Genomic DNA, 25062 nt, shown 5'->3' on the forward strand with positions numbered 1-25062 from the left:
TCTTTGTCTGTCTTTCTTTCTGTCTTTCTTTCTCTTTCTTTCTTTCGTTCCTGCTCTCTCTCTTTCTTTTTCTCTTTCTTTCCTTCTTCCTTTTTCTTTCTTTTTTTCTTTCCTTCATTCTTTCTTTCTTTTAATATTACATTTAAAAAGACCATAACACGTTAACTTTGAGAATTATTGCTTTGAGATGCATTACTCAAGATTTAATAGAATCATAGAATCATCAAATCACCAAGGTTGCAAAAGACCTCCAAGATCATCCAGTCCTATCAGCAATATTTCTCACTGAGCCATGTACCTCAGTACAACATACAAATATTTGTTGGACACCTCCAGGGATGGTGACTGCACCACTTCTTTGGGCACCCTGTTCCAACACCTGACCACTCCTTCAGAGACTAAGTTTTTCCTAATACCCAACCTGAACCTCCCCTGGTGCAACTTGAGGCCTCTAGTTTCCCTCTAGTCCTATCACCAGTTATATGTAAGAAGAGGCTAACCTTCTCCTCAACACAACCTCCCTTCAGGTAGCTGTAGAGAGCAATAAGGTCTCCCTTGAGCCTCTTCCAGACTAAAAAATCCCCATTCTCCCAGCCACTCCTCATAATGTTTGTGCTCCAGACCCCTCACCAGCTTTGTTGCCCTTCTCTGAACATGTTCCAGGGCTTCAGTGTCTTTCTTGTAGTGAGGGACCTAAAACTGAACACAATACTCAAGGTGTGGCCTCACCAGAGCTGAGTACAGAAGGATAATCACTTCCTTGCTCCTCTTGGCAACACTATTTCTGATACAAGCTATGATGCCATTGGTCCTCTTGGCCAGCTGGGCACACTGCTCACTCACTTTCAGCCGTGTCAACCAACACCCCCAAGCCCATCTCCTCTACACAGACTTCCAGCCACTCTGCCTCAAGCCTGTTGCATTGCCTGGGGTTGTTGTGGCCAAAGTTAGGACTGGGCATTTGGTCTTCTTGAACTTCACCCCACTGGTCTCAGCCCAACTATTCAGGCTGTCCAGGTCCCTTTGTAGAGCCTTCCTACTCCCAAGCAGATCAACACTTCCTGCCACCTTCTGCAGACTTACTGAGAGTGAACTCAATACCTTCATCCAAGTCATCCATCAAGATAATGAAGAGGACAGGCCCCAGTACCAACCCTTGGGCAACATCACTCATAACAGTTTGCCTCCTGGATTTAACTCCATTCACCACCAAATTCTGGGCCCTGCCATCCAGCCAGTTCTTGTCTCAGCTTAGAGTGTACCTGTTCAAGCCATGGGCTGCCAGTTTCACCAGGAAGCTGTCATATACATTTTCAAATTACACTATTTATCCTCCTGACAAAAACAGAAGTAACCAGTCAAGACTTTTTTACTTTACAACATTTTTTACTTTAGTTGAAAAGTGGTTTTACTTTAGTTGAAAAGTAGTTGAAAAGGAGAAGTCCCTTGTGACTGGAGAATGGGAATCGTAACTCACATTTTTAAGATGATTAGAAAGGAAGAATGGGGAATATACAAATTGGTGAGCTTCACCCCTTTTCTTGGGGAGATCATGGAACAGATCCTTTTGAAAGCTGTGTTAAGACACATGCAAAACGAGGAGATTGTACGAAACAGCCAGCACAATTTTACCAAGAGCAAATTGTGACTGACCACTCTAGTTGTCTTTTGTGATGAAGTAACTGCATCACTTCACAAATGAAAAGCAATCTTCTGTGTGGATTTTTGCAAGGCCTTTGACATGGTTTTACACCACATCTTCATGACTAAGATGGAGAGACATGATTCTGAAGAGTGGAATATTCAGTGGATAAAGAATTGGTTGGACGGTCATAGACTGATGGTGTACAAGTCTATATACAGGCTTTATGTGCAGGTGAGGCCAGTGATTGGGACTTCTTTGAGGCCCATCTTAGGACTAATGGTCTTTAACATCTTTGTCAATTATACCAACAGTGGGACCTTCAGAAAGTTTGCTTACGATTCTAAGCTTAGTGATGCAGTTTATACAATTGAAGGAAGATATGTCATCTAGAAGGATGCAGATGAGCTTGTGAAGTAGGCCCACAAGAACACAGTGAGGTTCTGGGTTAAGACAATCCTAGATATTGCAGGCAGCTTATTTTCAGTACCAATAAAAAGTAGTTCCAAAGCAACACTAAGAATATGCTATTATTTTTGAAGATCCAGCTAGATAGCATTTTAAACAATGACATTTTACTGAAATAAGATGGACGATTGAAAACTGAGGAAAGTTAGATAGAATGAAATCTGGATAATAACACCATCCTTTTTTTTTCTTTTTTTTTTTTTTTTTCCCCTCCATGTTATCACACTTCATAGTTGCAAAGTAAGAAATCACAAATCACACTGACTACCTTGAATCATGAAAGATAGTTCATACTTACGAAAGAAAATTTATCTAAACAAAAAGGATTTTCCATTTAATTGCAAGATACTCCAATGCCCAGTATAGCAGACTTTTCCATAGATATTTATTATTTGCATAATTCCTTGAGAAAATTAATAAAAGCAATATGTTATTTTATTGCTGAGTAGACACATTAAGATTGAACTAGATAACAAATCATTGAGGTCTACTTATTTGTAAAATCCCTTTATACTCATATACCTTAGTATAACATGTTACTAATAAAGTATACTATTCAGTGAATATTAGAAAAATTTGAATTGAAATGGTTAGTTTTTTTATGCTAGCTGTATGTCTAATATTTAGAGATTTCAACACAAAGCATCTTTATGTGTGACAATTCATAACAGTTCACCAGAATGACAGAAAACATAGCACAATAAATATTTTAAAATTATGGTTAGAAAGAAACAAATAATTTTATTCAAACAAGTGAGACCTAATGCATAAAAGAAAAAAATGATATATGTCCAAGGCAGAATGCATTAATAATATTGCTGAATGAATAGACAAGCAACTTAGAGAGTACACATGTAGTTTAATGGACATTAAGCAATTAGTTTTAATTTATTTCAATTAAAAACTGTATCCAAACAGTTGTGAAACTGGAGTGATAGGAAAAGACTGACTTAAATAGATGTTTATATTCCCAATATATGTGCTTAAGCACATAGAGAGTTGCAGGGATCAAGTGCTTTAATTTGTTTCTGTGTTTTACACCATCAGGGCTGTATGAAAAGACCAAAGAACAAGCAAAAAGAAAGCTCGGAAGAGGCTCTAGCAATAGTCTTATCTTTGTCTATCATTAACTTTTGATTCTTAAATATTTTCAGCCTTTATCTTTTGCTTGTTTAATGCCAAACATAACCAAAAATACTTTGAAAACTTGACAACAGCAGAAGACTGAAGAGAAACACAACCATTCAAAAAAATCTGGATATCAGATTTTCTGATATCTTCTGGGTATACAGAACATGGAAAAAATCATAAACCGTGCATAAAAACAGAACCTGACAAATAAAAAGCTGTCAGGTTAGGAAAGGTGAGAGAGATCCATAGGATATTATGTATCTTGTACTGAAAAATCATAGGAAAATATAGGAGTGGAGATTTTACTAAGAACCAGGAAACAAATGTAGATAGAATCAGTGACATCGACTGAGAAGGGCAACATTTAAGTCTAGTGATGCTACTTTAGCCTGGTAATGCTTTCACTAAACAAAGCGAAAAGCTAACACAGCAGTACTTCATACACGAAAGCTGAACATTTTAAGGAAATATCTCCAGTGTAAAGATGTAAAGTACACACTGCAATTTTATTTTTTTTTTTTCCTAAGATCTGTATCATCAGAAGTCCTCAAAGTCAATTCAGTTTACAGTTCCAAACAAGGAATAAACAGCATAAATTTAATTTAATAGCAGGAAGGTCCTAAAGGCAGTGACTAAAATCAGAGAAGGATACAGATCGCCAGACTAAGTGAAGAACAGATGAACAGTCATTCAGCTATCAAAACACACAGGGGACTTGCAATTATTTAAAGTTACATATGCAACACAGCCTCAACGCAGAGTTACATCTAGATTAGGATTTTAAAAGTGCTATTATACCCCCAGATTAGCACTGCTAACAATACGACTATTTTTCAGTAACCAAATTTACAGCTTGGTAATGACAAGTCATATGATTCTGTTCCTCTTTGTTTTTATCTAAGACTGAAGGAAACAGTTATTTGCATTAAAAACAAACAAACAAACAAAAAAACCCACTATGCTCTAAAGTTAATCCCACTTTGTTTAGAAACAAAACAAAACAAAACAAAAAGCAAAAAACCATATCTGTAACAGACGAGCTGTTTGGAAATTTATTTAATTATCCTTAACGTTATTCATCTATAGTGTCCTGAATAATCAGCTTTTCTTCACATTATGTCAGATCTGCCATCAGATCTACCAGTTAAAGTTTAGGATGATTCATTAAGTCAAAATAAATTCAGGAGAAATATCTCTACATACAGTGTAACTGACTCTCAAATGTTGTAATTCACTGTTGCTTTCCTGTCCTAGGTGGTAGAATCTTTGACCTATCCCTTTTTCTTAACATGTAGAATCATGGAACGTGGTTTTAGTTGGAAGAGGCCTTCAAGATAGCTTAGTTTCATTATTGCTACTGTGGGTGGGAGCACCTTCCATCAGATGATGTTATTCAAAGCCCAAGTGTTCAGGTGAACACTGCTGGCTCATATTGTATTTCTAATCCACCAGCACTCCAAGTTCATTTCCTCAGTCAGGTCTGCTTTCAATAAATTCTCTGCACAGCCTGTATTTATGTTTGGGATTGCCCCAGTCCACATGCAAGACATTGCACTTGGCCTTCTTGAGATTTTCACACACCACCCATCAAGCCTGTTAAGGTCCTTCTTGATGACATCACTTCCGTTCAGCATGTTGACAGTCACATATCTTGCTGTCATCTGCAAATTTGCTGAGAGTACACTGAATCCAACACTTCATGTTACCTACAAAGATGTTGAATAACACGTATAAATACTAACTCTCTACCTGAACATCAAATAATTGACGACAACTCTTTGAGTGTGACCATCCAGCCAATTCCTTACCCACCAGGTAATCAAACGCTTGTATCTCCAACTTAGAAATAAAGATGTCATGCAGGACAGTGTCAAAGCCTTTGCATAAATCCGGGACATTAGCAGTTCTTCCCTTAATGACCAATGCTGTAACCCTGCCATAGAAGACTACCAAATTAAGATCAAATGAAGCATGTAAAACTACCAGAGGCCAAGGTGTCTGAATGCATTAAAAATTTCTGCAGTACCCAGAGTGCTACACAAATATATATATATGTAATTAAAATAAATATATTTATATAATTAAATGATGCTGATTCAATGCAGATAATCATATTAATGAGTTCTGACCGGGTGAAAGGTTGTTACGTAACCAAAATATTCTAAACATTGATAAATACTGTTACTCCAGCAATTAGTTTTGAAGGTATCATGCACGTAAGTATTAAAATGATATTAACATAAAACAAACACTTATGATGTTCACAGCAGTTATGCTTTACCCTGTCAAAAAAAAAAAAGCTGAAGTTGATCTAAAATTTGATCTAAATGACAGAAGACCATGTATACTGTTCACCATACCACAAAACAGCACAGAACTTATTCTTTGCATTCACTAGCATTCAAGTCAGAGCACAATATTCTGTGCCCAGAACTTCCTCAAGATAAGCTCATTTTACCTCAAGTGTAGCTCAGTTAATGTTGTAACCCAATTTCTCCAGACTTTTATCTATTGTAATAAAGACTGCCTTTCAGATTTGTATCTTCATTAACCCCAGATGAAAGAAATGTCTTTTAAATTTCTTATTTAATATACATAAATTTTAAATTTCTTATTTAAAATCTGTAACTCTCAAAATTCTTTTACCAAATCTATCCCCATTTATCTAGAGCACGACTAGCTTTAATATATAACATAAGAACTAAATTCAAATTTTGAAAAAGATTTTAAGTGGCAAAATTGTCTCTCAGGGGAAAATAAAAAAAAAAAAAAGAGAGAAGGGAAAAAAAAAAAAAATAAAATAAAAAGAAAGGCCTACCAATTATTGTAGGACTCTTAATTTGTAGTCTCTTACTTAGGTTCTGAGACATATGCATTGATACACATTTTCTAATTACATTAACCACGACCCCTGCAATGCCTAATTCAATCTACACAGAATGCAGATTATACTGATAGAATGAGAAGCTATTACATATTTCACATTACGACTGTATTTATATGACAAGAATTCATGTTTTATTTTCTATACGTCACTCCAATTCTTCCCTGGGTAACCGGACCACTAATTTCTTCGCAAATACTCAATATGGCCACACAGTACCAATTCACAAGCAATAATGTACTCCAATGACACAGGAAAAGACATTATTCTTGTTTTACACATCAGAAGTTAAGGAATCCACAAATTAAGTCCTGGAACATCAGTGCCTGAATACACCAGGTTTATTTCCTGGTGGATATAGCATACTTCAGGTGAAACATTTATGTTCAGAATTCTCACAGACAGGGACAGATGAACTTAGTCTGAAGTCAGTAAACAGGCCTAAGGGTCTATTTGTTACCTAGTGCACTACAATATGCTAGCTTGCAATGAAAACTGCTGCAGGGAGAAGAAAATAGTATATCCTTTATTCTGACTAAGGTGTGGTTTAACCCTATCATTATGTTTCCTGATGGATTCAGTTTGGATAAGGATCAGGTGGAAAAAGTGATAACAATTTCTATTTTGTAATGATCTAGGCAGTATGAAGTGTCTCCAGGCTAAGATTAGTTCACTATCAGTAAAGTTGCATATTGAAAAGAATCTCAGTTTCATTTTCTCACCAAATCATGAATGACAGAAGAAAGGGAAAGAACAAGAATGATGGGGGTGATGTCGTTTTAACTTCACAGGGCATCTGTAAAAATTTGGGGAGCAGTAGGTTACTGCTTATTTGAAAGTGCAGGCTGGAGTTGGAACTGAGAAAAAACTGGTTAACTTTTTGTTGATCCTGAAAAGCGTTATAGCTTTGCATAAGGGCAAGAGTTGGAAGAGAGAATCAGATGGTCTCATTTAGTGTGCAGGTTCTCCCCAGAATGGAACTTTTTAAATTCAGCTATCACTTCAGTATTTTTCTCTTTTTATTTGTGAGATTGTGTGCTTTTAGTTTTTAACAACAGCCTCCCTGTTCTAAAAAAAATCTAGATATGCTATTCAAAAACAGATATTTAGCTGTTATACTTCAATAATCAGTCAAAAGCTACCATGAAAATCATACACTAAGTTTATTGTTTAATAAAATAAATTTCAAAGGTTTTTTGTTTTTTTTTTTTTAAGATGCATTTTGATTTCTTCTGAAATTTCTGTTTTCACAATTCACAGGTACGGTGGTACTTGAAAGCAACCACTCATCCTTTTTCTCCTTTACATTTCAGCATGCCTACAGTTTCAGAAACCGATGACAAGTAGATCCCTCCTGTGGACCAATCTAATGCCTGTATGAATGAGTAGAAAGTTTACCTCTGACATAATGGAATCTGAATGCCAAAAACAATGTTTCTTCTAGTTAAAATAAAACCAGGGCAAAACCAGGTTTTTGATGTACAAGAAAGTCTTGTGGAATACACAAGAAGTACACTGCATGCTTTGTAAACATGGATTGCAGAAGCAGAAGATAGTCTCAGTTTTTTATACTTCTTTCTCAAGAGTCATAGGTGTTTTTTTCTGTCCCAGTGATCTATGCCAGGTTTAGTTATTTTTAGATAAATTCTGTTTTGCCTATTACTCTTTAGGATTATGTATTGCTGTAGTTAAAAAACATCACTATCAAAAAAATTTAATATGAAAAAAATATTTTAATAATGTATACACAACTCTTACAATGTTAAAGTTAAAAAAAAAAAAAAAAAAAAGCATATGTGTTTAAACCTTGAAAAATAATTCTTCCAAGTAAACCACCAGAGAGAATTAGAATAAAATCATACATTGCAGCTAATATTAGAATATGGCTAATTTGGATTAGAGGCTGTCCTTATCCTAACATCAAGAATATAAAATTAAGTGTTTTGACTCACATACTTAGATATCTTAAATTTCACGTGAAATGAACCTATTAAAAAAAAAAAAAAAAAAAAAAAAAAACAAGCTCTGAAATTTTTATTTTATACAACACTAATATAATTTTGGGGGTTATAAATTATTGAAGAAATAGGAAACCCAATCTGAAATCAATAACTTTGCATGTCTTTCTAAATGAAAGATCTTTTGATAACAACTATATAATAAGCAAACATACACAATACTATGAGAAAACAAGGCCTAAACCACCTTTTTGCGTATTACAAAAAACACTTATCTGATCAGTTTTTATTTTAAACTATGTTTTTCTACAACTACCAAGTAAGTATATTTTCATGGATATACATTTTATATGTATTATATTACATATATATTTATATATATATATATATATATTATGAAATACAACCCTAACTGTCACAAAATCAGGGTGCAACTACAATGATGAAAAACGTTTTTTTATAAAAGTATATTTGACACTACTGGCATTTTTCAAGATAAAAAATTTGTTTCCGAACATTTGTACTGAATTTTGTTTGATGATATGAACTATGTTACCTAACAAGTTGCTGCTATGAACATTATAATCACTATAATCAAACAAAGCAACTACAAATTATGAAATAATTACACTAGCATTTAGAAACCACTACCATGTTCTCAATGAGTAATTACATTTGGAAATTGTAAACTAACTTAAGGTTGCCCTGAAAGGAGGATTTTTTTAATTTTTTTTAAATTATTTTTATTGTTACGGTACTTGTAAATTCACAGGCTGATCTTCTGGATGCTACAGTTTTTTATTTGTTTCAGGCTTTAATTTATCAATGTGTTCAGTCCAATGGCATCTTCATGTAGTCCACCTCATTGTTGAAAGAAAGACTGCTTTACCACTTCTTCAGTCTTATATTTTTCTATACATTAACTCATTTAAAGTTAATATTCTCAGCTGATGTCTACAGGAAAACTATGCAAGTCACTCACTCCAAATCATGAAAGAATTATCACATAAATGCATCCATTCATTTATACTGACTTTTCATCATTAGGTATATTATTATTAGGTATATTAGATGTGCAATGATGTATTAACATAAAGCAAAGTAAGAACTTGCTGTTGGTGTGTTGTTTGGCTTAAAAACTTGTAATTATTTCAGCTGAAAAAGGAGATGGTTTCATATTAATTTATTTCCAAGTGTATTTCACTATTATTGATTTATGTATCCATAAAAGATATTGGAGAGAAAATAAGTATTTCCATTTTGTATCTCAGGTTGGTGTAAGCTTTTGGCTCTAAGTGAGTCTGTCTCTCTGTTTTAAATAAAAAGAAGGAAACTTATGTTTAAAAACATATACTTTTTCCTACAGTCGCTTTATAAACTCACTTCTCCTTGACAGAAAAGCATTACAGAAGTTTTTTGTTGTTTCGTTTTTTTTTTTTTTTAGTTGTTTTTAATTCTACTTTGTTTCTTCTTTTTGTTTTTTGTTTTTTCTTTTTTTCCCCATTGAGAAAAATGGGGAAGAAGGTGGACATGAAGAGAACAATACAGTTATGACCAAACAAAGCCTAGTGGACTGCTTTTTTACATTTATGAAATTCAACCAGAAAGAATGGTGCAGACAGTGATCAGAATAACTAAAAGATCTGATGTTATAAGAGGATCTATTTCAAATCTGTCAGTGTTTTATTACTGGTTGTTATCTTCTAATTTGTTATGACACATGTAAGGCACAAGCAAAGAATTAGTTCTTGTGGGCCTCTACTTTTCACAAGGAATATCAAGGTTATTGTCCAGCTCAAATAGAAAAAGAGAGCTTCCATCAGCAGTTGTCAAAAAATATAAGCACAGATTTGACATGCAGTTGTGGAACTATCACCTGCTATCAGTGCTGTAGTGATGGCTGTATGGTAAGACAACGTCTGTGCTCCAAGCGTTGCCCAACTAAATATTATAAACATATATCTTTCTACCACATAGCAAGTGTTTATTGCTATAAGGTTATTTGTATAATCAATGGACTAAGAAGTTTTAAGAGATAATTCTTTTACACTGTTGTCTAAAAGCTTGGTGGGGACACAAACAGACAAGTTCAAGCAAGTTCTGGGCAAGGGCTGAGAAATCCTTTGTCTGAGAGAGACAGATGGACAAGGCCAAGGGTAATGAGAGAGAGTTAAGCCGCAGATTAATGACCAGGAAGCGGTCTTTTGAATGGATTTATCTTGAGGAAGATGGCCATCTCAGGAGGTGCTGCACATGACTCTTACCCAAACACCCAGGAATGCCACACTGGCAGAAGAAGGATAAAAAGGGGATCTACAACCATGAGGCTTAGGTTTTCTGGCAACAGATTCCTCATGAAGATCAAGAGGTTTCTGCCACGAGTAGCCTCATGACCTGCCTTTCCCTCATGGACTTACTCTGCGCTCTACCTGAATGCTGAAGAAGAACAACTGTGTCTGCCATCAGATACCTTGCTACAGAATTCCTTCCTTCCTTCCGGGGGAAGCAGCAGGACTCTCAGCCTGTTACCTGAGTCCTGCTGCTTGCTCCTGGACTGGTTCTATGACTTCTTCCTGCTACCTGCTTGCTGCCCAAGGCTGGCCACACTGCTGCTGCTCTCCCCTCAAACCTTTGAAATGGCCTGTAACGGGACTGCTGCTGCTGGATCCTGGTGGTGAATATCTCTGCTTCACACAATTCTTGCTTATTGCCTATCTTTTCTATCACCCTCCTTCCCTTTCCCATCACCATAATTCATAATAGTCACCGTCTAGGGAACTAGAGTACTTTCCCTAGGAAGACAGGCTGAGGGAGCTGGGCTTGTTCAGCCTGGAGAAAAGAAGGCTGCGGGGTGACCTCACTGCAGCCTTTCAGTACCTAAAGGGAGCCTACAAACACGAGGGGAATCAACTCTTTGAAAGGGTAGATAACAGCAAGAAAAGGGGAAATGGTTTTAAGTTGAGGGAGGGAAGATTTAGGTTGGATGGCAGGGGGAAGTTCTTCCCAGAGAGAGTGGTGAGGTGCTGGAACAGGTTGCCCAGAGAGGTTTTGGATGACCTATCCCTAGAGCTGTTCAAGGCCAGATTGGATGGGGCCCTGGGCAGCCTGGTCTAGTTTTAAATGTGAAGATTGGTGGCTCTGCATGTGGCAGGGGGATTGGAGATTCGTGATCCTTGAGGTTCCTTCCAACCCTGGCCATTCTGTGATTCTGTCCTTTCCTTCCCCATCTCCCTGATTAAGATCTGTAATAAACTGCTTAGACCAACATTTGAACCATTGCTTCTTAATCTCACGCCAAATATACAGATATTAAAGAACCTCCTCTCCCTCCTATAAATTGGAGTGAGACACAAGTGTGCAGATACTTTTCTTTCTGAGTAGCTATCTGCACAATTTAAACACACCACCATAACATTTTCCAATAAAAATAAAATATTTGATGCTACAGACATGACAGAAGAAAAGAAGGTGATAATGCAGTGTAGTGAAAGAATTATGCCTGGGATAAGATGGACATGTATACACTAATTTATCTACTGTTTCAGAAAGCTACAGCTACTGTTTGTCTTTATAGTGTTTAAAATAAGCAGACAGTGGAATGCACCTATTCATGTCTTTCTAGCATCAGGTAAATTACTAAATTCTTAAAAAACACATTATTTATAACTGCAATAGAATGAACTCATGACTCATGATAATAATACAGGTGCAAGTGAAACATGCAGAAGAAGATATCCTCATAAAATATGAGGGAAAACAATAAAGCTTAATTGTTTTGTTAGATAGATAAAAGATTGTGGAGATTTCTCGATAAGTGTAAGAGGTCCTGGGAGGTCAGCCAGGAAAGAGTAAATCAAGGAGGAAGAATTGTACTGAGTTCCTACGTTTTGTTTTGCCTGTAACCCTGTTTAAAACCTTCCATTTAAACTTTCCATTCAGTACCTCTGGCTTTTTTTTTTTTTTTTTTTTTTAAACAGATTCTAGCCCCTTCAATATCTGTCTAATATTTAATTTTACTTAACCCAATATTGGTTTTTCTAGTTTTTCTTTCAATTATCCATGTAATAATATCAACCACACTCTTCAATTATTAATTTAGTTTATCCATTCTACAGCTTGCCCTAGGCTTACTTTTGAACATTTTCCCAAGAAGTCTCTAAGGCATAGCTGGCAAAAAATCTTACAACCAACCTCTCTTTCTTGAAATATCAAGACTGTTATCTTACAGTTTACCACTGATTTTTATAAGATCCTTAAGCTCAAAAAGCAATCTTCAGGTAACAGATTTTGAAAATGAATAACAATTAAAATTATATTAGTTAACCATACCAGATTTCAATAAAGCTTACTTAAATAATAATTTTAAAAAAATCTTAAAGGAAAAAATCCCTATCCTCCCCTTTAACTCCCCTCCAACAGGAGAAAAAAAAAAAAAAAAAAAAAAAAACCACAAAACAAAAGGTTATAAAGCCAAAGTTCCTGTGGCTTTCCTACCCTATGAAATTTTGCAGTATTAAAATAGCTAATTGGATCAGAAAATACGAATGTGGGGTAGAGGAAGAGAAGGTCCATAAAAGTTTCTTTGTAAGCTTCATTTAACAAATCTGACCAAAAGTGGTGAAGACAATCCTATTATTTCAGAGGAACAAAAATTTTTTAACTACTTTCAGTATTATAAAATCTTTCTCAGAAAGCATTTGCTTCATAAATACAGACCATTTATTAATACATATTACCCTGTATGTAAGGAAAACGTTTTGTCAGAGGACAAAAATGAAGGTTTTCTTTAAAAAAAAAAACATAGATAATAAATATGAGACGTGTATATGTTTGTTATCACTAGTCACCATTAGCAAGCTTCATTACTTCATTTATATATAATCTGATTTAGTGAACTATTTGACTGTATTTGACTGGAAAGTTCCTCAAGACGGCACTTAGGTAATTTGGTATATCATTTCTGCTCAAAACTGCATTATTACCATAGCTGACTGTCAGCCCTCAACAAAATCTATTTGTACGCTAAGCCTCAGGGTTTATTAAGATTAGGAATACTAAACAAGATTTCTGTCTTAATCAGAGCACTGAACTTAAATGCTCATCTCACTACTTCGTATTTCAGATATTCCAAGACAATAATGCAGTGTAAGTTATTTATAAATGATAATTTACCTGAAGAGAAAAATTAAGACCCTATAGTAGCTGCTGGAGACACTTTTAATACAGTACAATAGCTGGTCTAGTACTAGTTTTTTTGTTATGTTTCAAAAAATAAAAGTCTTGCTGAGTTTCCTATCATCAGCGTATAGTGGAAAATGGAATTGGTTCAGGACCACAAAGAAAGAGAAGTGCAGTCTTTTGATTGCAGAGGATAATCTATAAACACAGGGAACAAAGTTGACCCTTGATGTGATCTCTGTTCATCTCTCACAAGGGATGGCAATCTAGAGATGTCGTTTTAGGGTACAAAACATCTTTAGGAAAGGTTCCTAAAGGAAATCATTCTTCTATTCAGCAATGTTACTATAGTAACAGAACAAATCCAGCCTGTCCACAATGGCTTGTGTCAACTTCTGTTAGTAAGCCCATACAGAAAGCAGAAGTCAAACTAAACATGACAGTCATTAAGCTAGTAAGATAGATAAAAGAAGGAAATAGTTTACAAACAAACGTATGACATCCTTACTCTTAAATATACAGCTTTTGAGGTATAAATCAGCTTCTTCTTCAAAAATATTGCTGCCCACTGCTACAGTTTACTTTTTTGTAAAACCTGAGAGAGCAGAACTTCTGTAGAATGGTATTGCAAATTCATTGGATTAGAAGACATATATTTATTTCCTCCTTCCAACCATTAGAGCGAGTTCATATCACATTCATTCAACTTTTGTAAACCTCATTCATTCCTAACGTCTTTCACCAAAAACATCAGATTAAAAAAAAAAAAAAAAAAAAGTATCAACTGAAGAAGTTTAAACCATGATTACTTTAAAATATTGATTTTGCAAAAGGTAACAGCAACTACCACAACCATATAAATTAAAACACTTAAGGAAAATCCAAATGGAGATGTACATTTCCAAATTAAATCATGTCATATGTCCCATAACATCTCACCTACATACAACAAATATTATGGGCAGCAACATCTGGATCTCACTATCTAATCTCAAAGATGAATTTTCTGTCTGTGGTTTTCTTGGATGACAATTAAAATTCATGCAGTTCTGAACTGCAGATTTAAAGTTGATAAACATACAAGTGCGCATTGAAGGAAACAGTTTGTGAAGGACAGACATAAATCCCTGCTTCCTCTGAACTTCCAATCTCACCTAATTGACTATTGTGATACAAAGCACACCATGGAATTCCCCAGCTCACTTAAACTGCCATTACACTATACAAGCACACTGTAGGATTTCCTATCCAATCATTTTTCCCAGTTCAATGAAAGTTTTTATATTTATCACCCTGTCAAGTGTGTCAAAAAAGAGACATTAAGAATATCCTCCATTTTCTGTTCTTTCCTAACTTCATTTCATTTCTTTTGAGACTAATTGACTTCTGTGTTTCTGTTCCTATTCAAGCAAAAACAAGAACCTAGGGTACTTTATCCACAACACCAAATCAGTGCCCTTCTAAAAGTAGTTTATTTCTGCACTGGAACCTTTTCTGATGAGCTTCTCAAGTCTCTGACTTAGTCAGTAAATAGTGATTTATGTCGGTAAATAAAAAGAAGTGCATAAATAAGTGGAAAACTTTCTCATTCTCCAGAAAAAATAATTGGAATATTTTGAATAATTTAAAATGTCAGAACATCTGGAGACGATTTTTTTCCTTTTTCCTTTTCATTTTCATTTTCCATGAAATACCAGAAAAATGAGGTCCATCAGTTACAAAACAATCTGAACAGTAGATTTTCATCCATTCAAAACCTCTGTTCAATCAAAATTTAAGATATTTTGTAGATGGTTTGCAGTAATTTCTGTGTTTAGACTTGAAATTTATAAATCAAAGTTTTTGATTTTTTTTTGTTTCTGAATTCAAATCAGGTTATTAAATGTGTTGGGTTAGTTCTATATTTTAAGGATAATGAATGTAATTCCACTGATAAAGTTGCTGAGCTGAACATCTGGAAATTCAAACATATTTTATATTAAGAAATCTCCAGAATCTCCCAAAAACCCATAAGAAAATGTTGCTCAGATTCCTTCTCCTATTGGGAAGAAAAAGCTCAGGCTTTTTATCATTTAAGAAAAAAAAAAAAAAAAAAAAAAAAAAAAAAAAGACAGAATCATAGAACTATTAAACGAGCAAATTTCCTTAGATTTATCAAGTCCAGATATCCAGCCAGCACTACAAGTCCACTAGTAAGCCATGCTTCTAAGTGCCATAGCCACATGTTTCTTAAATACTTCTAAAGATGGGAAGTCCACAACTTCTCCGGTTCCAATGATTGACCACCCTCTCCATGAAGAAATTCTTCCTTACATCCAATCTAACTCTCCCATGGTACAACCTAAGGCTGCTTCCTCACATTCTATCACTTTCCACACGACAGAAGAGACCAGCATCCTTCTCATTGCAACCTCCTTTCAGGAGGTTGTACAAAGGTACTCAGCCTCCTGTTCTCCAGACTGAACAATTCCTGTTCTCTCAGCCACTTCATAAAAATTTTGCTTTCCTGTCCTTTCACCAGATTCCTTAGTCATCTCTACACACACAACTCTATATCATTCCTGTAAGGAGGGGCTCAAAACTGGGCAGTGTTCTCAAGGTACAGTCTTATCATTGCTGAGCAGAGGAACAATCACCTCCCTTGTCTTGCTGGCCACACTATTTCTGATGCAGCCCAAGATATCAGTAGCCTTTTTGGCCACCTGGGCACACTGCTGGCTCATGATCAGCTGGCTATTGACCTACATCCTCATGTCCTTTTCTTCCAGGCAACTTTCCAGCCACTCTTTGTCAAGCCTATTCTACTGCTTGCCATAACAACCTGAGTTATTAGGTTGCCTTGTAGGAGACAATATTTAGCCTTGTTTCATTTCATATGACTAGACCTGGCCCACTGACATAGTTTATCCAAAATGCTCTGCAGATCTACTCTACCCTCAAGTAGTACCTGGCCCACTACCCACAAGCCTTAAAAACAGGCAGACCACTTCCTTTTCAACAACAACAAAAAAGTCGTCTTGTCATTATCTCCTTTCCCATCCTGCTAATGCTGAGCTTATTGATGTTTCCAAATTGTAGACTAGTCGCAGCACTAAAGTTTTTCCTTCACTACCTCCAATTTAGTAATTCTTTACCAAAGGTGCAGCAATACGTGTTGATTTTGATGCTGTTCTGCATATCAATAGGAGATAGAATCTGTTCTAGTAATTAGACTGTGGTTTTTTTTAGCACTGAAGTAAACTCGGCATTAAAAATATCTAAGGTTTTCCTTATGATTTTCTACAAATTTCTTACTGCTGAATAAATGCAAAAGAAAAAAGTGATAGAAAGCTTTTTCTAGCAACACTTCTATTCCTTCTTATTAATTCCTTCTAATTCCTTCTTAGTAATAGTTCATCATTAAAATTTCTAATTCAAAATCTACTGGACATATCGTACACCTCATTTATTTTTCGGAAGAGGGATGTAAGAGGTATTACAGAATCAAAGACTAGAAACAATAATTTAGCTATTATTTGGAATGGAACATTAAGAGTGCTCTCTAGGTTATCAGCGAGTACTTGAAAACATCAGTAATTTTTAAAATTCTGAGAAGGCACATTCAAAATGTATAAAGTTTGAATGCTTCAAATAAGCATGAGTATGGAAAGAGCAACATCTTACTGCGAGGAAAATTGCAATATCATCTAATTGCTTTGTATACTAGATGGTGGATAGAAAGAGCAGATCATTTACTTTCAAGTTTACAAGGGCAGCAGTGGTTTGGAACTTCAAATTTTGTTCAGATTGCACAGTGTTCAAACTGTCCACAATGTAACCATGTTACTCAAGCAGCTATACTATGTTGGAAAGAATTGTCCCAACAAGTCTTTTCTGTAATGAGTGAAATGAGTAACAAGCTTTTGAGGATTGTGTTCTCTCTAGAGCTGTATTAAAATCCTCCAAGAAATCTGAGGACTGGTACCAACATTCTGTGACCCAGAATTTATCAGAATTAATCCATCCTTGGAGATTTTCAGGACAAAGTCTTGAGCAGATTTTCCAGATGGCCTCTCCTGTGCAGGATGGTTTACCAGATGAGCTTCAAAGGCTCCTTACAAACTCGACCATGATTTTAATATTTTGCCCTGCAAAAGTAAAGCCAGTTGAAATTCTAAAATAATTTGTCTTAATATATTCTTTTTCAAAATCTTCTGTTAATAAAAATCGAGAAGTTCTTTGGATATGACTAATGTTATATCCAGGAATTTGTTGTTGAAATACTTCTTCCCAGTTTTGGAATCAGGAATGACAAAACTTTTCATTTTAAACAATGAAAAAATTCTTAGTGTCTTTCAAAATCTGATTGCTTTCAGATGCATGAGTTCTGATGTAACAGCTTTACATTATTTTTCATTAAAAAACACTTGTTTAATCTCAGCAGTTTTCATCTTTTTAAAGAATTTAAATGTTTACAATATTCAGAAATTAAAAATTATATTTTGCGGTTTTATAGTAAATTGTCTAGTTTCTTATACTTTTTTTGAATCCTGCTTATTGCATATTTTCTGTACGTCCTTAAAAAAAAAAAAAAAAAAAAAAAAAAAAAAAAAATCACACTTATACACAGTTCATGATTTGCATGTTTATAGCATGTTCTATCTGTCCCTTATACTGAGCTTGTATTATCAACTATCAGATCAACTAACAGGAAATAATTTTCCAATTCACCTTTCTGTTGTGGCCCAAAAGCTAGAAATGAGAGAGATCAACTATGCTTAAAATAGTATTTTCAAATGCTGACAGAGAAGCCTGGGTGAACTGCCACCTGTGGGGGATTTGTCCAGGAGCACTCCTTCCACAGAGGATGGACCACATGGTATGGACCCATACTGCATAAGTTCTTGATGAACTGCAGGAAAGCCTGTGGAGGACCAGTTCAGGAAGGACTGCGTTAGGATGTGACCCCCTGCTGAAGCAGGTGCAAAGAGTGGCCATGAAGGAGCAGCTGAGAAGAATTGTTATAAACTGGCTGTAGACTCTATTTCTTGTTCCCACACACCTACCCAGGGAAGACAGTACAGGAAAGGAAGGAATAGAAGTTTGATGTAGGGAATGTGTTTTCAGTTTAATTTCAGTTCTCAGTTCTTTAGTCTGCTATAAGTACTCAATACATTATGTTAAGTATAAGTACTCAATACATTATGTTAATCTCCCTTGCGCTGAATCTGTTTTGCCTATGAGAGTAATTAGTTAATGATCTTCCTGTCATCACTTCAATCCACAACCTTTTTTTTTTTTTTTTTTTTTTTTTAATTTTCTCCCAGTTCTTCTGAGGAGGAGTGAGAGAGTAGTGCAGTGGTACTGAGCTTCCTATCTTTGTTAGACCACTGCATTTTCATACTTCTGTCTTCAAATTTCTAAGTCTTAACCTGGTGAACTGATCAGTGCTCCACTAGGATGTTATGCTATTAGTTCTATGCTAAATTATGGGGGAAAAAGAAGTAAAGTGTAGTCACTGTTTTCCATCTTGTTCACAAGAAGCATAATAGCTCACGTTACAGCATGTTAGTGCAATTAGTCATAGATGCCACAAGTTAATGTAACACAGGGTAAAATGTCTTTGGAGTTTTAAGACTTTCAAGTTAATTCTACTTGTTTAAATAACACAGGTGTTTTTTTTTTGTTGTTGTTGTTGTTGTTGTTGTTGTTGTTGTTGTTTTTTTACATCACTGAAATACCTATTGTGTCTGGATGTATCGAAGCTTCACAAGAATACTCATAGTTCATAACGCCAAAGTTTAGATGTATGAAAATAGACATAGATATTTCGGCATTGATCATATATTCTACTGATTAACTTGTAAGATCTGTGTTGTGCCTACACAGCTAAAACAAAATCCAACAAGCTGGACAAATAAACATTGCCTTGTTTTGGAATCTTTCTACTTGTCTAGTTAAAGGGGGAAGAATTGTTAAGCTCTTCTTTCCTACTTTAGTAACTACTACATTTATATTAATTTCAAATTTATCATGCTATTATAAAAATACTGCAGGACTCTTTATATGTTGCAATGATTGCGTGATTAAGAGACTAAGATCTAAATTTTATCACAAATTTCTGTCCAGAGGAGTTGCCTGCTTTGGGTCTTCAATGCATAATTCTTTTAACTCTTCAGAAACAATCCTTGGAGAACAGACAATGCCAGATCTGTGATGGAGATAGATTCCTTACTTTAATATTTTAAAATTGGATTGTAGATATATCAACAGTATTAAATTTATGAGAATTTACTTGCTCCATTTCAATAAAGAATTTTAATGTACAATAGCAGTCATTTGAGAACATAATTTTTTAATTTTGCTATTTTAAAAATAAATTAGCCTAATTCTTAGCTATTAAAATAAAAAATATAAAATTTTATTCTGAATTTTTATACTACAAGGAAATCTACTTTCAAGTCTGTATTCTGAATAAATTGCATAGCCAAGTGAGGATCTGAAAATTAAAATTTTGATTCTCCACTTTGTTATAATCATCTATTTGCATACCAAAATAGTTTCTTAGCATTAGCCATTTCTATCACACTAATTTAATTACTTCTGTTCATTTATTTTTATAAACAAATCACTGACAACATTTGATCATTTTTGTTTGGACTACAAGCTCTGTTTTTGTCAAAACCATGAAAAAACACACTTGAAAACCAATTCAATCATAATAATGGATTGCTTTTGCAAGCTTTCGATCCAAATCTTTTTCACGAAAAAGATAAGTTTTTTAACTGAATTTAGAAAAACATACTAATTGCACAAAACCCGACTACATTTTCTAAATATTCTTACAATATTTTAATCACTGAAAAATTTATTATGAAACTATTAATTCAAGAGAAACCCCAAAACACTCTTACATATAAGGTGGGTTTACAGCAGTAATAGAGCAGTGTGCTCTAACACGTTTTCCAATATGAACTGAGGTTGCAGCCCTTAACTTTAGTCAAACTTTAATACTAAAGTTTATGACCTAGACATTTTCAGACAACAATTACATCAAAACATAATTAATATCTGACAAATAAAAATGGAAATATTTTTAATGAATGACCAAGTATAACTAATTATATATATAAATAGGATGCTTATATTTGGAACCACACTTTGAAGCCTTCAGCAATTTCTTCAAGTGTCATTCAGAAACTTAGAGCTATTCAAAACATTCAGACTAACACAATCACTCTTAAAATGCAGAAAGAAAGGAGATATTATAGCACAATATTTAAAAAGTAACACTGGAGGGAAAAATCAACCCAGAAGTTGACTCTGTTTCTAGATTTCACTCAGTTCTAACCTAGTCAAAAAAATTCAATGACATGGCACTAAAAACAATTCTATCCCTCTGTCCATTCAGCTTCTATTTTATATGTCAGGAAGCTACTCTTCAGTACTTAATTTCAGTAATTTTAACTAACCTAAGTGATTTTAAGAGTGGTGCCACAACTAAATTATCAACATACAAAAAAGAAAATATTTCCCTACTGCACTGAGTTTACAGGAGTACTTACTCATTTCAAACTATAGAATCATAGAATTGCTCGGATTGGAAAAGATCTTAAAGATCATTAAATTCAACTACAACATAACCATTCTACCCTAACTAACAACCCACCGCTAAATCATGTCCCTGTGCACCACATCCAAACAGTTTTCAAACACATTCAGAGATGGTGACTCAACCACCTCCCTGGGCAGCCTATTCCAGTGCTTAACTGTATGAGAACTGCTGTGTTACAGCCTCAATCTCTGACTGAATACCTGAGGTGAGCAGTGAGTCAGCCACGGAAGTACAGGTGAAGGAAATTCACCTGTGCTGCCAGAAGAGGTGGAGCCTGGCTCCACCTCTCCTAGACCCATTTAAATGCTGACTACCAGTGGAAAAGGATCTCATCTGGAGATTCCTCCTCTGGAGTTTTGCAGCAAGCCCAGGACATGGGTAAGCATTCTATCTATTCTCTTTTTGTTGTTACAATCTGCCTAGCCAAACTCTCTTGTTTATTTCATAATTATAACATCTTTATATTCATTGATTATACAACAACCCTTTCTGTAAAGAAGTTCTTCCTGGTATCCAATCTAAACACATCCTGGTGCAACTTAAGGCCATTTTCCCTCCTCCTATCATTCTTCTCACCAGTAAGAAGAGACCAATCTTGCTTTCACTGCAACTACCTTTCATGTATTTGAAGAGGGAAATAAGGTCTCCCTTCAGCCTCTTCTTTTCCCGATGAAACAGCCTTAGTTCCTTCAGTTGCTCATGATAGGGCATATTCTACAAGTCCTTCACCAGCCTTGCTGCCCTTCTTTGGGCCTGCTCTAGCATCTTAGTGCCCTTTCTGTGCCAAGGTGCTCAAAGCTGAATGCCGTACTTTGTTATTAACAAGTATATCATGCAAGTAAAGTTAAATTAATCACTAGGGAAATAACACTACTATGCTCTTGGCTTTGAAAACTTCATCATCAGCCATAATAGCCTCAAAAGGATTACATCAGACACTATTACCTGCATGCTTATGTTACACTGGGAATGAGAGTTGAAGATAGGATCACAGACTTTTCCAAAATTTTCGTAAATAAATGTAATATATAGTTGGTTGTATTATATTCAATAAACTTTAAGAATTTCTGGGGGGATATTCTTACACCCTGAAAGACAAAATTACAGACACTTGGCAGAACTGCTACAACTACCGTTAAAAATTTTACTATTGTATAATCAGTGAATATAAAGACGTTATAATCATAAATTAAACCAGAGAGCTTGGCTAAGCAGATTATAATAACAAAAAGAGAATAGATAGAATGCTTACCCATTCCTGGGCTCACTGTAAAACCCCAGAGGAGGGATCTCCAAAGAGATCCTTTCCCACTGGTAGCCAGCTCTGAAATGGGTCTAGGAGAGGTGGAGCCAGGCTCCACCCTCTTCTGGCAGCACAGATGAATTTTCTTCATCTGTGCTGCCATGGCTGACTCATTGCTCACCTCAGGTGATCAATCAGAGGTTCAGGCCCTGATCATCAGTTCCCATATACCTATAAATTATCTTTCGCCTAGCAACAATTTAAATCTGAAGATTGCATCTAATTCAGAGGTATCCTCTTTTAAATCATATCCACTTTTTATAGATTAAAGCACTGAAAGAAGAAAATGGTCCAGAACTGCTCAGTAAATATTTCTCTCATATCCCAAACTTTCTTCTATTGATAAGTAACATAAAAAACACTGGCTTCCCCACAGTCAGACAACTTTTGATATGCGTGAGACAGCTTCTTATCAAAGCTTCTTGAATATAGTTTGGTATTTTTCTCTTTATTTAAAAATGCTTCCGAATTTTCAATGTCATGATCATACATACCGACACAGAGAAGTGTTTAGTAAGGTAAAAATGTCTATGCCATATTGGGATAAATACAACATGCTCAGTAATCTCAAAAGCTAGGTCTGATTCTTACCAAACCTTCTTAAAATGACGGACAAGCCAAGTAAAACTATGCTTTTCAAGTTCAGGCAGTTACATTGCTGAAATCATTATACATGTATTGGACAAAGATTCAGACATCAATAAGACTCAAAATCTAAGAGTGCTTGTATACCCAATTAATTTAAAGTAGGAACTTACTTTGAAGGATTACAAGGGTAGATAATGGCAGAACAAGGGAGAATGGTTTTATGTCGAAGAAGGGAAGATTTAGGTAGGCTATCAGGGAGAACCTCTTTACCAAGAGAGTAGTAAGGTGCTGGAACAGGCTGCCCAAAGAGGTTCTGGGTGCCCTGTCCATGGAGGTGTTCAAGGCAAGGTTGGATGCAGCCTGGCCTAGTGTTAGACATGGAGGTTAGTGGCCCTGCTTGCAGCAGAGGCGTTGGAGATTCACAGTCCTTGAGGTCCCTTCCAACCTAAGCCATTCTGTGATACTATGGTCACTGAAAATTAAAATGTTACAGCAGGACTGGGACGTCTGAAGTAAAATTTATGCCCAAAGCAAAAATCGAAAGATGTAAAACATAGGAACCTTAAGAAAAGCCTCACAGACAGCAATGCTACTGCTTCAGCAATTGTAAAAAAAAAAAAAAAAAAAAAAAAAAAAAACAATGAAAATTTTCAAATCAGTTTCTGATTTGGTAAGCGCTTTCTTATTTGCCTCTGCAAGTAAAACAGGGCAACTACAGTTCTTCGTAGTTTACTTATTGTTATCAAAACAAAATACTGTTTAAACATTATTCTGAAAGAACTGTTAAGAATCAGAAAATTTCAGTGGTCACATACAAATAACCAATCTTTCCTCGTATTTGGGAAATTTATCCAAGTACGATAACTGTATTGGAAATCTGAGTTCATTTGTTAAGATTAACTAAAAAGAAGCAGTAACAAAAGCATTGCATGGTAAGTGCATGTAGCACAAAATAAACTATAGCTACCTAGCCTGTTTCCCCACATATGCTTTAGAAATATGAAGTATAACAACCTAAAGGTTAAAAATATTACTTCAGATTTTCTGAGATCAAGCATCCTTACCCACATGACCTCTTCACAAATAATAGCAAATAAATTGTTTTAATTTGAATTCCAACAGCCCCATCAATTAACAGCTAATGTGTTTAAGTACTTATGATACATTTGTTCACACAGTAATCATTTTTAGAAGTATCTACTTAATGTATTTTATTTAGAATGATGTGTTAAACTAGTCCAATTAGGGCATAGCTAACTGAGTCTGAATGATATCCACTTAAAATAATAAGCCTAAATTTGCACAGAATAGCAGCTTTTCACAAATTTATACATTTCCATAATGCCTAGTACAATAACCTCAGGCATGTTTAATAAGCACTTACAATGTTAATAATAATTCCAATAAGAGTTGTACATGGAATATATTTTGTGCTCTTGGTAGCTTTAGACAGCAGTTTCTCTACAAAAGAGCAAAATAAAGTTCAGTTATGTATTCCCTCAGAGGAGGCACAGTGCACTACAAAGTTACTGGGTCTCTGAAAAGAAACAAAGTATTCTGCTGCAGAGTGATTATCACAACCAAAAATAAGGCTCATTTAGAACTGTATTTGAGCTCAAAAACAGCAGTGTTAAGAGGACAAGAACAGGAAAACAAAAAGAAAGGATACAATTAAGCAAAAGTTCTGAAGGAGTTTCCAGAAGGAAATTTAAAAGACTTTTAGCTCTCTACTTGTTTTTTTGATATACCAAAAAGCAAAACTAATGACCAGGATTTAGGGTGCATTTAAAAAAATAATAATTATTATTTAAAAAATAAAAAGTAAAAATTAAATTTGTTAAAAGGTGCTTTCAAAAGTCAGACTGCTGAATGTCCAACGACTGCTCCAAAAGTAATGCCTCCTATTCTATTGTGTTAGCCCATGATGTCAGAGGTGTACGTTGGTCACATGACAGTAGAGGTGGAACCTTCCCACCAGTATTTCATTACATTTTGTTACCATGTGACAGATGGTAGTAGAGGGGCAGCCTGACAAAATGGTGTATGACATGAAAGTGCATGTGAATTAGAGGTGTGCCACTGAATTCCTCCATGTGGAAAAAATTGCACTCACTGACATTCACTTGTTGAATGAGTCATGCTTGTTGAATGTTCATGGATACCAAACAGTGGATGTGAGCACAGTGAGCTAGTCGATGGTGTATTCCAGCAGTGGTGACAATGGGTCACTTCTGCTGCTGCAAATTTTTTTAAGTATGGCATATGGAGCTTGTTCATGAGTGGTGAAAATGCATAATGGTGGTGATTATTTTGAAA

This window comes from Centrocercus urophasianus, unplaced genomic scaffold (assembly GCF_019232065.1).
Source record: "Centrocercus urophasianus isolate 14NV4802_14NV808 unplaced genomic scaffold, USGS_Curo_1.0 seq_27, whole genome shotgun sequence".
Classification (NCBI taxonomy): Eukaryota; Metazoa; Chordata; class Aves; order Galliformes; family Phasianidae; genus Centrocercus; species Centrocercus urophasianus.